We start from the raw sequence: 12,529 nt of genomic DNA, 5'->3' as shown, positions 1-12,529 counted from the left end.
GTTTACTTTGTGTGTCAGACTCTAACAGAATGAATATTTTATTTAATATTTCACTGCTAATTACTGGCCAATCACATTAGTTGGTCATATGTAAGTAGTAGGTGTTGTCTGAGCATGTTGCAGCTTCCGGTCACCTGACTTCCCTTGCTGTCACATAAGCCTCCCCTCCGTGCATTAGGTTATAGCTGGAGAATCTCCTGATGCTGCTTGTCTGAGCTGCTTTACAGAAGTGCTGCTGCTTTCTTTACTTCTTGTGAGTTCGCAGGAAGCAAAGGAAAGTTTTTGTGGAGATTCTGTCATGTGTAACATGAAGACGTGATCTGTGAAAAGCTGAGAGGTCTCTAAGGCTGAAGGAAGCTTAGGGAGAGAAACAAAATACACAGCCTTGGAAAAACAGTTTGCAATAGTTAGTATGGAGGCTTTACCTGGATGCTAGTGAGGAAATCTACCATGATGTAGGACCGCAGACCGCAGCTGTCTGGACCAGTAAACCAGCAGGTGGTGAGGTCAATGACTTGGTCTGGGCACAGACTGAACAGGCAGAAACATACTGATGGACTTCACAAATGAGGGTTGGCCATCAAAACATCCTCTGGAGGAAGGGGCTGCTCTGATTGTAACCTGGGTGACAGTTTGGTGTGTAAATGGGAAATGGACCAGTTCTTATTGTACTCTGAGTACTCGAATTTGCCTCTTTCACCCAAGCATATTTTCTCTAGGTTCTTTCTCCATGTAAGAGATTCCTATCTAACATTCATACTCTGATGGAGCGGACGGGGATCAAACCACCAACCTCCAGGTTAGTAGGTGACGGGCTGTACCACCTACCACCATCGTACAGGTTCAAAATCAGGAAATCAAAAACAATCCACCTCTGAAAGACGAAGAACACACATTCATTTATTTCCTGGTTTATTCTGGTTCCAGGATTTGAATCCACCTGCTGTTTTATCCCTTTCTGTGAGGAGTCTGCATGTTCTCTCCGTGTCTGTGGTGGTTCTCACTGGGTTGTTTCTCAGGGTTTCTTCAAACAGTCCAAAGACCTGCATGGAGTTTGATTAATTGGTAATACTAAACTGGCCCTGGAGGGTGAAGATTGTTGGGTTTCTTTTTTAAATAAAAAAATAAATACTGCTGTCATGTGGCCAAACAATCACTACCAATAAGTGATAACAGAGCAACTTTGAATTGACTTTATTCTATTGTCAGTATTATTACACGGGTTCATTGTTTTTTAATCTTTTATTCAGTATTAGGACCTTAATTTCAGTCAGTAATGATTCAGATGAAAAGTCAGTCTATTACCTCAGCTCAGCTATTTTACACTTCACTGATTAAAATAGACGCAATTTCCTGAAACACTTTAACTGTGGACAAGAAAACAAACTGTTTTAAAATAGGAAGGAAGGCAGAGAGCAGGGTGCATATACTACTATGACTTTGTATCAGAGCAGTGCTGTCAATGACTTGGTTGAATGGATGATCCAGAAATGAAGATCTGATGGGTGATTAAAGGATTCAAATATTGTTACACTTATATGTTAAAAACATGCACTCATGCTGTAACATGTGTCTGTGTGATATATGTAGAAGCTGGTCCAACTGGAAGTAGTTATTGAGAAATGATATAAATGAGTGTGTGTGCTTGTCCAGTCAGTGAGGACCTGTGGTTCTGTTTTGCCCCATGCTCTCAGACATTACAGTTGTCTTTATGTTATTGTTGCAAGGCTGTATTTTGCTGAATGTCCGTCCTCGATATCTGCAGAGATGAGTCGGAGGTATAAAAACGGTTGGTAATCTCACTATCCCACCCAAAACAACTCCTCCTTTCCTTTTCTCTCTCCCAGCTATCAGTTAAGATGCTTTTTGTCTGGATGGAAATCTCTGTAACCTGTAAATGAATGACCACAACGGCGTCGTCTGGGTATCTGTGCCATCCTGGACTCCACTCACCTGCTGCACATCTCTGCTGATTGTTTCAGGCTGGATCGTTGTACTTACTTCAAAAAGTGCAGCCCAGGCTCTTTCTGATGTATCTTCCCTGTGTTGCCTGGTTCACTTCCTAATCGTTGTTCTCCATCTACTTTGTATAGAACTTCCTGGACCTCCGCCTGTCTGCCCTGGACCTTTTCTCCAAATCCCTGGAACCTACTCGCCACATTCACTGTATGAACATATCTCACCCGGTGCTGTAAATAAACCCTTTTCTCCTCGCACAGCTCCGCGTCCTGCATTTGAGTCCTGCCCAGCAATCCTGTGTTTGCAATCAGATCACATAGTGAAAAACAGCTTTTCATATTTAAATTTAAATTACTTAATCATCTCAAACAATAAGATGTCCATCAATCCATTTTCTTCCACTTTATCCAGGGCCGGGTCGCGAGGGCAGCAGCCCAAGCAGAGAAGCCCTGGCGTCCCTCTCCCCAGCCACCTCCTCCAGCTTATCTGGGGGAACACCAAGGCGTTCCCAGGCCAACCGAGAGATATAATCTCTCCAGTGTCCTGGGTCTGCCCTGGGGCCTCCTCCCGGTGGGACGTGCCCGGAAAACCTTACCCAGGAAGCACCTCAACTCAACTGGCTTCTTTCGATGTGGAAGAGTTGTGACTCTCTGAGTCCCCACGAGCCACTCCTGGCTGCTGCCCGGCTCACATTGCACCTGACCCCTGCGGTGCCTCCTGCGGGTGGTGGGCCTTCAGGAAGATGGGCCCATGTCCCTTTTTCCGGCTGTGCCTGCCTGGGCCCCATGGACTAAGACCCGGCCACCAGACGCCTGCCCTCGGGCACCCTCCCCGGGCCTTGCTCCAGGGCGGGTAACCCTATCCTGGGCAGAGTGAACTGTTCCCTCGATGGTCTTTTCATGAGGGTCTTCTGAATCGCTCTTTGTCTGGTCCCTCACCCAGGACCAATTTGCCATGGGAGACCCTACCAGGGAGCAAAGCCCCCAGAAAACATAGCCCCTGGGATCCCTGGGACACACAAACCCCTCCACCACGTTAAGGTAGTGATTCGTGGAGGGGACAATAAAATGTGTTTTTCAATATAATTATCGCTAATCATTGGGTTTTTTAATGTAGTATTAGAGTATTGCAGTAATGAGGCCCCATGCATATTGGAGCCAGTGTCACGATGAGTGATGTTTTCTGGTGTAATGTGGTAAACTGTCCTGCTGGGGGAGTGCTGCTATCCAGGATGAGTACGTTGGGTCTGAAACAACATTCAGCCAGTGATACATCTCAGAGTGACATCCACATCAATCCAAAGGAATGCTGCAATGTAACAATGTACAGTTTATTTTTTTATTATCATTGTTGTATACAGTTGTTACATCTATAACAATTCATGTAATGTTGCATGTATCCACTTGTTTATTGAACAAAAATGATATTTGGTCAGATATTGTTGTTGATGCCAAACGGGCTGGTCTGAGTATTTCAAAAACTTCTGATTTACTGGGATTTTCCCACAAAACCATCTGTACAGTTTACAGAGAATGGTCTGAAAAGGAGAGAAAGAGCTCTCTGCCATGTTGATGTCAGAGGTCAGAGGTCAGACTGCTTTAAGTTGATAAGTTGATAGCAACACAAATAGCTACTCATTACAACTAAGGTATGCAGAAGAGCACGGTATGCACACTACACAAAGGACGTAACAACGGCTAAGAACAGGAAACTGAGGTCACAATTCACACAGACTCACTAACATCAGAGAGCAAAAGATTGTAACAACATAGTCTGGTCTAATGTTCCATCATTTAGATGGTGGGGTCAAAACTGGTGTAAAACAACATGAAAGCAGCCTGCACACATGGTTTATGGGCACAGACCAGTTTCTAAAAAGGAGGCTCGTATATTTTGAGCATCTAAAGATATATATGTGGGAAAACTGTCACTTGGTCTCCACAGTTCTCAGTTTGTGCAGTGATTCAAATTCAAAACGAGTCGATGTTTTTCAAAGAGCAAAAATATTCTAAACATTGTTACTATTTTCTGTTAAACAACATTTTTGAATTTCTAGTTTAATCTACTTGTTACACACGTCATTCATATAGGCAAAAAAAACAAACATATGGGGGAAGGGGGCGGAGTTTACTGTGTCTCTATGACAAGAAGAGAAAACAGGTCACATCAGTCAAGAGGACAATGGATGACGCATCTCTACTATGTCTGCTCTGTGAGTGGCTAAATTCTCTCTTTTGAATGTTGAACTTTTACTTTTGAATGTTGAACTTTTACTCTCTGTTCTGTAGATAAACAATGATGGAGCAGAAGATAAAAACCTGCTGTTAAAAGCAGCATGTTAAAGGGGACATTTTACCATTTTAACCAGTGAACTTGCCAGAGTTTAGTTAGTTATTATATGAACTTACCTTTAAAGAGGACACATGACTTCATGCTCAGAGTTACAATGTTTCTGATTTCTAATTATAATCAGACTAACTATGATAAAAAATGTTTTGACTGTGGAGTATTCAGAGAGGACGTGTAAACTATGAAGACGTCTTTTTTTCTACAGCAGTTCAAACACACATTCTTTAATCCTTTTACATTTACGTGACTGCACAATAATGTGAGTGGACCTATCTATATAGATCTATAAATAAAGCTGAGATAAACTTTTCCTTTCACTTTCAAAACAGAGTTATTATTATCTCTGGCTTTTTTCTAAACTTGCTGCATCCAGTTCCACCTTTTAATGATTGTTATACTTTTCGGGGGCTGAAAATGAGCTAAATAAACCACAGCCCTATATTATTTTCCAGACCAACCTAAGTGTCATTTATCTTTAGTTCTGACTTCAATGCTTTGCTGGACAACAAACCAAGGTCAGTGATTTTCTTTTAAATATTTAAAATATTTGTTTGTTGGCTTGTTACTCTGGCATGTTTAGGTTGGCAGCCCTAACCACAGAAAAAATAATATAATTCTCATTTAAATTTTTTTGTCTAAGTACTACTTTGCAAAACAATGAAATGTTTAATTGTAACATCACAGCTCGTCTGACTGTGAGTCCCAGCAGCTCTCAGTTCTTTGAAGGAGGCTTTGTGTCTCTGACTGCGAGTCCCAGCAGCTCTCAGTTCTTTGAAGGAGACTTTGTGTCTCTGAGCTGCGAGGAGGACGACAGCTCTGCTGGATGGACTCTGAGGAGAAACACAAGCAAGACACTCAGTGTGGAGATGGGGGAAAACCATGGTTCTTCCAACATCAGTCTCTCCATGGGACAGTGGAGTTTACTGGTGTGAGTCCAGAGAGGGTCCCATCAGTAACATGGTTAACCTGACAGTCACTGGTAAGCTGAGTGTGTGGAGTTAGTGTTGATGAAGCTGTGTGTAAATGGATGAAATGCTGTAGTTTGTCTCTGTGTTGAGGTGGATCAGTGATCCTGCAGAGTCCTGTCCTCCCTGTGATGGAGGGAGATGACGTCACTCTGCTCTGTAAAACAAAGACCACTCCCTCCAACATCACAGCCATTTTCTTCAAAGATGGCGTCTTCACTGGGAAAGACTCTACAGGTCACATGACCATCCAGCATGTTTCCAGGTCTGATGAAGGCCTCTACAAGTGTGACATCAGCGGTCATGGAGAGTCTCCATCCAGCTGGATCACTGTCACAGGTGACACACTCAGCTGTCTGTGCTTCTGCAGGTTTCAACATTCACAATGTGACGACAACTTAATGACTGTGTTTGCTTTGTTTTAGACAAACACACCACCACACCTCCACCTACATCCACACCTCCACCTGCCTCTTCTGCTGGTTCCTCTCCACTTGTCCCCGTGTTGCTGACAGCTGGAACAGTCTGTGTTGTGTTACTAGTGATGTTACTGGTTGTTTTGGTGGAACGACATGTTGACAGGAAACTAAAAGGTGAGACTTACTCTCTTTTTGTTGCATGAACGTCTCACGCTAGTATGTTTTTCTATTTTAACAATATTTAAAGGAAAGATGAAGCTTGGATAAAAGCAGCTCTGTGGAGTTTTCCTTATTGTTTAATATCCATCCATTCGCTTGTCCAGTTAGAGTAGCAGGGGGTCTGGAGAGTATCCCGGTAGGTGGGCTACACCCTGGACATCATCAGTTAACCTAACTCTATTAAGTGCAAGTTTTTGGAGGAGTACTCACACAAAAACAGAGGGAACATGTAAACTCCAGACAGATAGTAGATTCAAATACAGGGTCTTCTTGCTCCAAGACAACAGTGCTAACCACCATGTCAAATGCTGCCCAAAAGGTACTTTTTATATTTAAACTAATAATAATAATACAAAAGTAATCTTAGCTATCAAACATATATTTTATGTCTTCTATCATATTCAATATAGGCATTCAGAAGAAATTAGAACAAAGGTCACGGGCTTGAATGTGCCAATATCAAATGTTCTGATTGTTTTCTGGCTCAAGAGGAGGCCCAAAACAGCAATGAGACAAAATAAAGGTCTGTATGAGGAAGTAACAGACTGCAAAGCATTCTGGTTGTTCTTCTAAGTGGCAATAACCATCACAGACCTGCTTTCATGGTGACAGACCACAAGGTTTAAAACTTTCCACTGCAAAGAAGACTACCTTTACTCTTCACCTCACACTAACGTGCAGTTTAAACAGTTCACTGTGCTGAGTTCTTCCTCCCACAGTCTAAAGACCTGATAGGTGTTAACTAATGATTTCAAATTGGATAGATTGTTAAGTTATGTTTTTTAGTCCTGTGACAGACTGGAAACCTGTCTGGTGTGCAGCCTGCCTTTCACGCTATGCCAGTGGAGATAAGCTCCAGTCCTCCTGCTACAGTTGTTAAGAAAAAGTATGGATAATTTTAGTGATACATATTTTTAAAAGCTTATTTAAAGCCTACAATCATGCCATAGATCACGGTAGCTGTTCTGTGTTTGTAGAAGTCTGTAGCAGTGAGTCCTGTTCCTTGTGTGCAAACAGTATTTTCAGAACTAATAGCTCTGTGATCATCCAGTTTCCTGCTTCAGATGAAAACTCATAAGCTGCTCAAATTTTACTGCAGGCCACACATACACACGCAAACAATTAAGCCAAACATTAAATTATTAATCAGTTCTGCACAATTTTATTAGTCACAAATCCTTCAACTGTGGACTTCACTTGAGGAAATGTAATGATTTTTTGAGTTTCTCTGACATCCTGCCGCATTTTTCTATGGTTACGGGGGTTTCATGAAAGCAGGTCTGTGGTCAGTCAGTTCAAATATAGCCTTGTGTTTCAGCTCCATCTTCATGTTTCACAGCAGTACCCTTGTGAAAGTATATACTCAGTATACAATCTCTACTTTAGTTCTGGTATCTCTAAAATTATATCCTGTCTCAGAGTGACGCTGAAAAACTAGTTCATGCATTTATTACTTCCAGGCTGGACGACTGTAATTCATTATTATCAGGATGTCCTAAAAATTCCCTGAAAAGCCTTCAGCTAATCCAAAATGCTGCAGCAAGAGTCCTGACAGGGACTAGAAAGAGAGAGCATATTTCTCCTGTTTTGGCTTTCTATTAAATCCAGAATTGAATTCAAAATCCTGCTCCTCACATACAAGGTCTTAAATAATCAGGCCTCATCTGATCTTAATGACCTTGTAGTACCATATCACCCTATTAGGGCACTTCAGTCTCACACTGCAGTGTGCAGTAAATACTAAGTATTTACTGTTATTTAAGTCCATCCATCCATCCATTCGCTTCCGCTTCTCCTTCTTAGGGTCGCAGGGGGCGCTGGAGCCTATCCCAGTTGTCATAGGGCGAAAGGCGGGGTACACCCTGGACAGGTCGCCAGTCTGTCGCAGGGCCAACACACAAGGACAGACAACCATTCACACTCATTCACACCTAGTGGCAATTTGGATTAATCAATCAACCTATCCCCACAAGTTGCATGTCTTTGGATGGTGGGAGGAAGCCGGAGTACCCAGAGAGAACCCACGCAAACACAGGGATAATATGCAAACTCCACACAGAAAGACCCCGGCCTGATGGTGGAATTGAACTCAGGACCTTCTTGCTGTGCGGCAACAGTGCTAACCACCGTGCCACCGTACTGTGTTATTTAAGTATTTATTTAAAACACGAAAGAACGTGAGACTAACCTTGAATATTAACAAAAGGTGAGCTGTTTAATATGGCTGATTAAAAGGTACAAAAACAAAAAGGCACATGCACACTGGGGAGAAACTACATGGAAATAAACTGGCAAAATTGAATGCTGAACACAAAAAACAAAGAACGAAACCTTGAATGTGGAAATCCTGGCAACATGGAAACATGAAAAGGAACAACAGACGACCTGACAAAAACTGAATGAGAAAACACAAACTAAATGCACACAGGAGGATAATGAGGGGATGGGGAACAGGTGGGAACACACCTGGGACAAATCAGACCTAACGAAACAGGGCGAAGCAAAACTAGACACACTGCACATAGGATAAGGACTCACAATAAAACAGGAAGCAGAATGGAAAGCAGACATGACAACAGGAACTGGATAACATAAGACACACAGCCTGAAACACATAAAGGGAAACCTAAATACAGGAGTAGAAAACAAAAGGGGAATCTAATGAACAAATTAACTTAGCTAGCCTAAAGAACTTAAAAATAAACATCAACATCCAAATAAACTAAAACTTAAAACGCTGGGTCAACAGTAAGTGACAATGAGAGCTCATCGTCACAGGGGGCTGTGGTGACAAGGCTACAGGATCTGCCGGCAGCCGGCTACGCCAGCTGTGCCAGAGCAAACCGAGCCCAGATGCCCAGGGTCTGAGGGCCCCCCACCCCCCGGAAAGGGCCCGACTGAGCCACGGGCACCAGGCCCCACCAAGCAGCCACCAGAAGTGAGGAGGTACATACCTGAACGCCAAGCCCCAGACACCGAGAACTACAGATGCACCGATGGCTGAGGGGCATCAGCCACCGGCAGGGAGTGTGGTGGGGGAGAAATAACCTCCCAAACCTGGGGAGATATTCCCAGAGAGATGGAGTCTAAGACCCATTCGGATCGGGGCAAACAGTAGCAGCACCACCAAGCCCCACAGAGCCCGAGGCGGCCCCCCCGACCCCACCACAGAGGAAACTGCACCCACCCCGTTATCCAATCATCTCCCAGACTACATGAGACAACAGACACCCAGGTTGAGTTCATTCTCCACCTCTACCATAGCTTTCCCCCACCCGCTGGAGCTCCTGCAAGGATGTGACAACTTCCCCGCCAGTTAAAGAGGACCCCATTTCTGGCGTACAGGACACCAGAGGTCCTGTACGCTGGCCCCGCGTGCACACACCCACAACCCTGACAACACACCAACCAGTAACCAAGCCCCCACAGACCCAAGCCAGAGCCCCAGCGCGGAGGCAGAGCACCCCCAGAACCACATAAGGTGTCATTAACATTTGGGCCATATATATCAACAATACATAGCTTTTTGTTAAGTATACATAATTTAATGATTAGGAATTTACCCTCTGGATCTATACCAGGTTTAGTTGTTTCTCTCCTTTCTATTCTTTCATGCCACTGATTTTTTACTTCGTTTTCTCTATCCTGATGTTTGGCTGTGTTTACTATTCATAGTCTGACCTTTTAAGAAAATACTTAATAAATAATAACCATAATAACAAGATTTTATGATTTAAATAGCACATGAATTTAAGAAACATAAACAAGACATTTATTAGTTGTAATGATTTTTACCTGCAGCAGTTTGACATCAGTTTTGCATCTATTGCCATTTGAGTCCTGCACAAAAAGGTGGAGCATAATTAATCTGAATGATTTTTATGTCATCGTTAATGTAACAGCAGCAGTATCTGTAGGACTGTACTGCCTGCACTGATGCTCGCTTTATGTGTTTTCTTGTGCAGAGAGCGATGCAGCTGCAGTCGACTCAGCAGTGAGAACAGAAGATGTCACTCATGGAGAAATCGACATCAAAGAGAAGCAAGAAGAGGCAAAAATGTACAGCTGCTCTTCTTTGTCTCCATCATGGTTCAAGATGACTTTTAATAGGGGTGTGTGAGCAGTCTTCTATATTTTATTGAGATTGAGATTTTTTTTATATCTTGTGGTTAAACTGTGTTAAAAAAGAAAAAAGAAAAACAACTGTATCTGCAGATGTTATGTGATCTGAAACGTTTCATATATTATCCATCTTACCATCCATTTTTATTCCATTTGTGCAATTCAGGGTCATGTGGGTGGCCCGAGGCCTAAAACAGAGAGACAGAAAACCATTCGCACTCGCATTTACACCCTCCTTTTACAATCATCATTTAACCCACTAACTGTATGTCTGTGGACTGAGGGAGGAAGCCAGACTACCTGAAGGGAACTCAAAAATATGGCAGTGGGCTCTGGCTATACACAATACACAAAACCCCACCCCACCAAATAACAGTTAAATGTTTATAGGCACTTATATTTCACAACAGTTTCTCTAACTTTTTAAGCAGCCAGCTAAAAGGAGCTGGAGTGGGCCTTCCCCTTATCCTATTCTTTAGTCTTGCAATAAATGCAATCATGTGAGCTCACTTGCTGGAACGTGTTAGGAGTCTGTCTGCAGCATTTTGGGTTGCTTGGAGGTGTGAAAGCCAGTAACCAGGTCAGTAATCTTTGAACGATGACACAAATGCACTCACAAGTTTCTCTAGTTTGGATGAGGAGACTACAGTTCTCGGTTAAGAAATATTCCTTAAATGAAGAAAACTGATTAATCGGTTTATGCCATCATAAACAGGAGTCATGTACATGCACAACTGTCCCTCTGTTTCACTGTGAAATAAAATGATTATCATGATGAAATGAAACTATTCTTTCTACACACTTAAAGGTTTTTCTTTGTTTATCACACACGGGACACATGCTTGGCCCACCTTTATGTACAATATCATGGATTTACTTAAAAGTGTTTCCAAGAAAACTGATGACAGATGCCTCAGAGCCACATCTGTGTATGTTAAAGTAATGGATGGTAGCTGGTATGGCTTTAACTATAAGCACATGTGTGAGGCCTGGGCAGTGGACTCAGAGATGAAACTTGGTTTTGTTGCTTTTGATTTTTTTTTCTGTACCCATTACTGTTTCTCCTCCATGGATTTTTTCTTGTAACAAATGTAGCAACACCAAAAATGACCACGGGTATGGCATGTGGACACATTAAGGTATTTGTGGGTGGGAGTTTACTTGTGTGTGTGTGTCAGCAATGTCCCTCTGATGATCAAGAGGGACTGTAGGAGCCATTCTTGGGTTAATACCTTATGTGGTCGCTAGAGGTCACCTTTTTCTGTTTTGTTCATGTAAAGGTATTTAAGGTAGACGCACGTAATCGGCGTCAGGTGTGTCATTAATTGTAAGAAGGCAAACAGTTTGTGACCGTTGCGCTGTTATGTTAAGATGATATGGGAATAAAGACCAAAAGGGACAAGATAAGTACTGCTGGAGTTATTGGACTTTTTACCTAATTCATCCACACCAGTGACATCGCATCACCCCCGTTAACGACCACCTCAGTGGCTTCAAGCGTAGGCTTAGCCTCTACAGGGACATTGCTGCCATCTACTGACACTAAATTGCACCAACAAGCTCTCCAACACTGAAAGATAATCTTAAAGAATCTGGTACTTTCAGACCACATAGTACAAACTTACTTTTTATACTTATTTTTATAAATAAATTATTTATAAAAATAAATAAAATACTTATATCTCCACTGTTAAAACACAAGTATTATCCAATCCAATGAAGTGCATTACAGTAATCCAGCCGAGTGCTAACAAAGGCGGGGATAACTGTCTCAAAGTGCTGCCGTGAAAGAATTGGCTTTATTTTAGCCAGCTGCCTGAGCTGAAAGAAGCTTGAGTTTACCACTATCTTAATCTGACTGTGAAGTTACTGATCACAGTCCATTTGACGCCCAGGTTTGTGACAGTTGGCTTATTATACTGGGCCAAGGAATCTAAATACACATTGGGGGTTTTTGTCGCTGAATTTTAAAAAGTTAAAAGACATCCAAACCATAATGTCATCAAGACACTGAAGTAAAGGCTGTGTGTTTTTTCTTTAGAGGGACATTAAATCTGACAATCACCAGCACAGAAGTGAAATGCAATGCAGTGTTTTCTCAGTATATAACCAAGAGGGAGCAGATACAAAGAAAAGAGAAGGGGGGCCGAGAACTGAGCCCTGTGGGGCACCACACAAGAGACGAGCGGAGGACGACACATGGTCACAGAGACTAACACAAAAAGTTTGCCTGGCAAAGTAGGACCTGAACCAATGCGGTGGTAGAAAAGTCAGTGTAAGCATCAACTACATTACCCAGCAGCCTCTGTGGGATTCAGAATCAGAATCAGAATCAGAATACTTTATTAATCCCTGGGGGAAATTATTTTTTGTTACAGTGCTCCATTTTAAACTAACATTAAGACAAGACAGACAATACACTAACTAAGAATAAGAATAGTACAATATATACATATATACACATACATACTTCACTCATAAATAAATAGTTGGAAA

General features: G+C 42.3%; 1 pseudogene; it reads left to right on the top strand.

The window, feature by feature from the left end:
* Positions 1-3,609: 3,609 nt before the first annotated feature.
* On the top strand, positions 3,610-11,424 carry LOC121812083 (annotated as a pseudogene).
* The last annotated feature ends 1,105 nt before the right edge of the window (positions 11,425-12,529 follow it).

The sequence above is a fragment of the Haplochromis burtoni genome, unplaced genomic scaffold (assembly GCF_018398535.1).
Source record: "Haplochromis burtoni strain Fernald_Lab_line unplaced genomic scaffold, NCSU_Asbu1 Contig_428, whole genome shotgun sequence".
In the NCBI taxonomy this organism is placed as follows: Eukaryota; Metazoa; Chordata; class Actinopteri; order Cichliformes; family Cichlidae; genus Haplochromis; species Haplochromis burtoni.
Note: the sequence above shows the minus strand (reverse complement) of the source record. Positions and strands in the feature narration are given on the sequence as shown.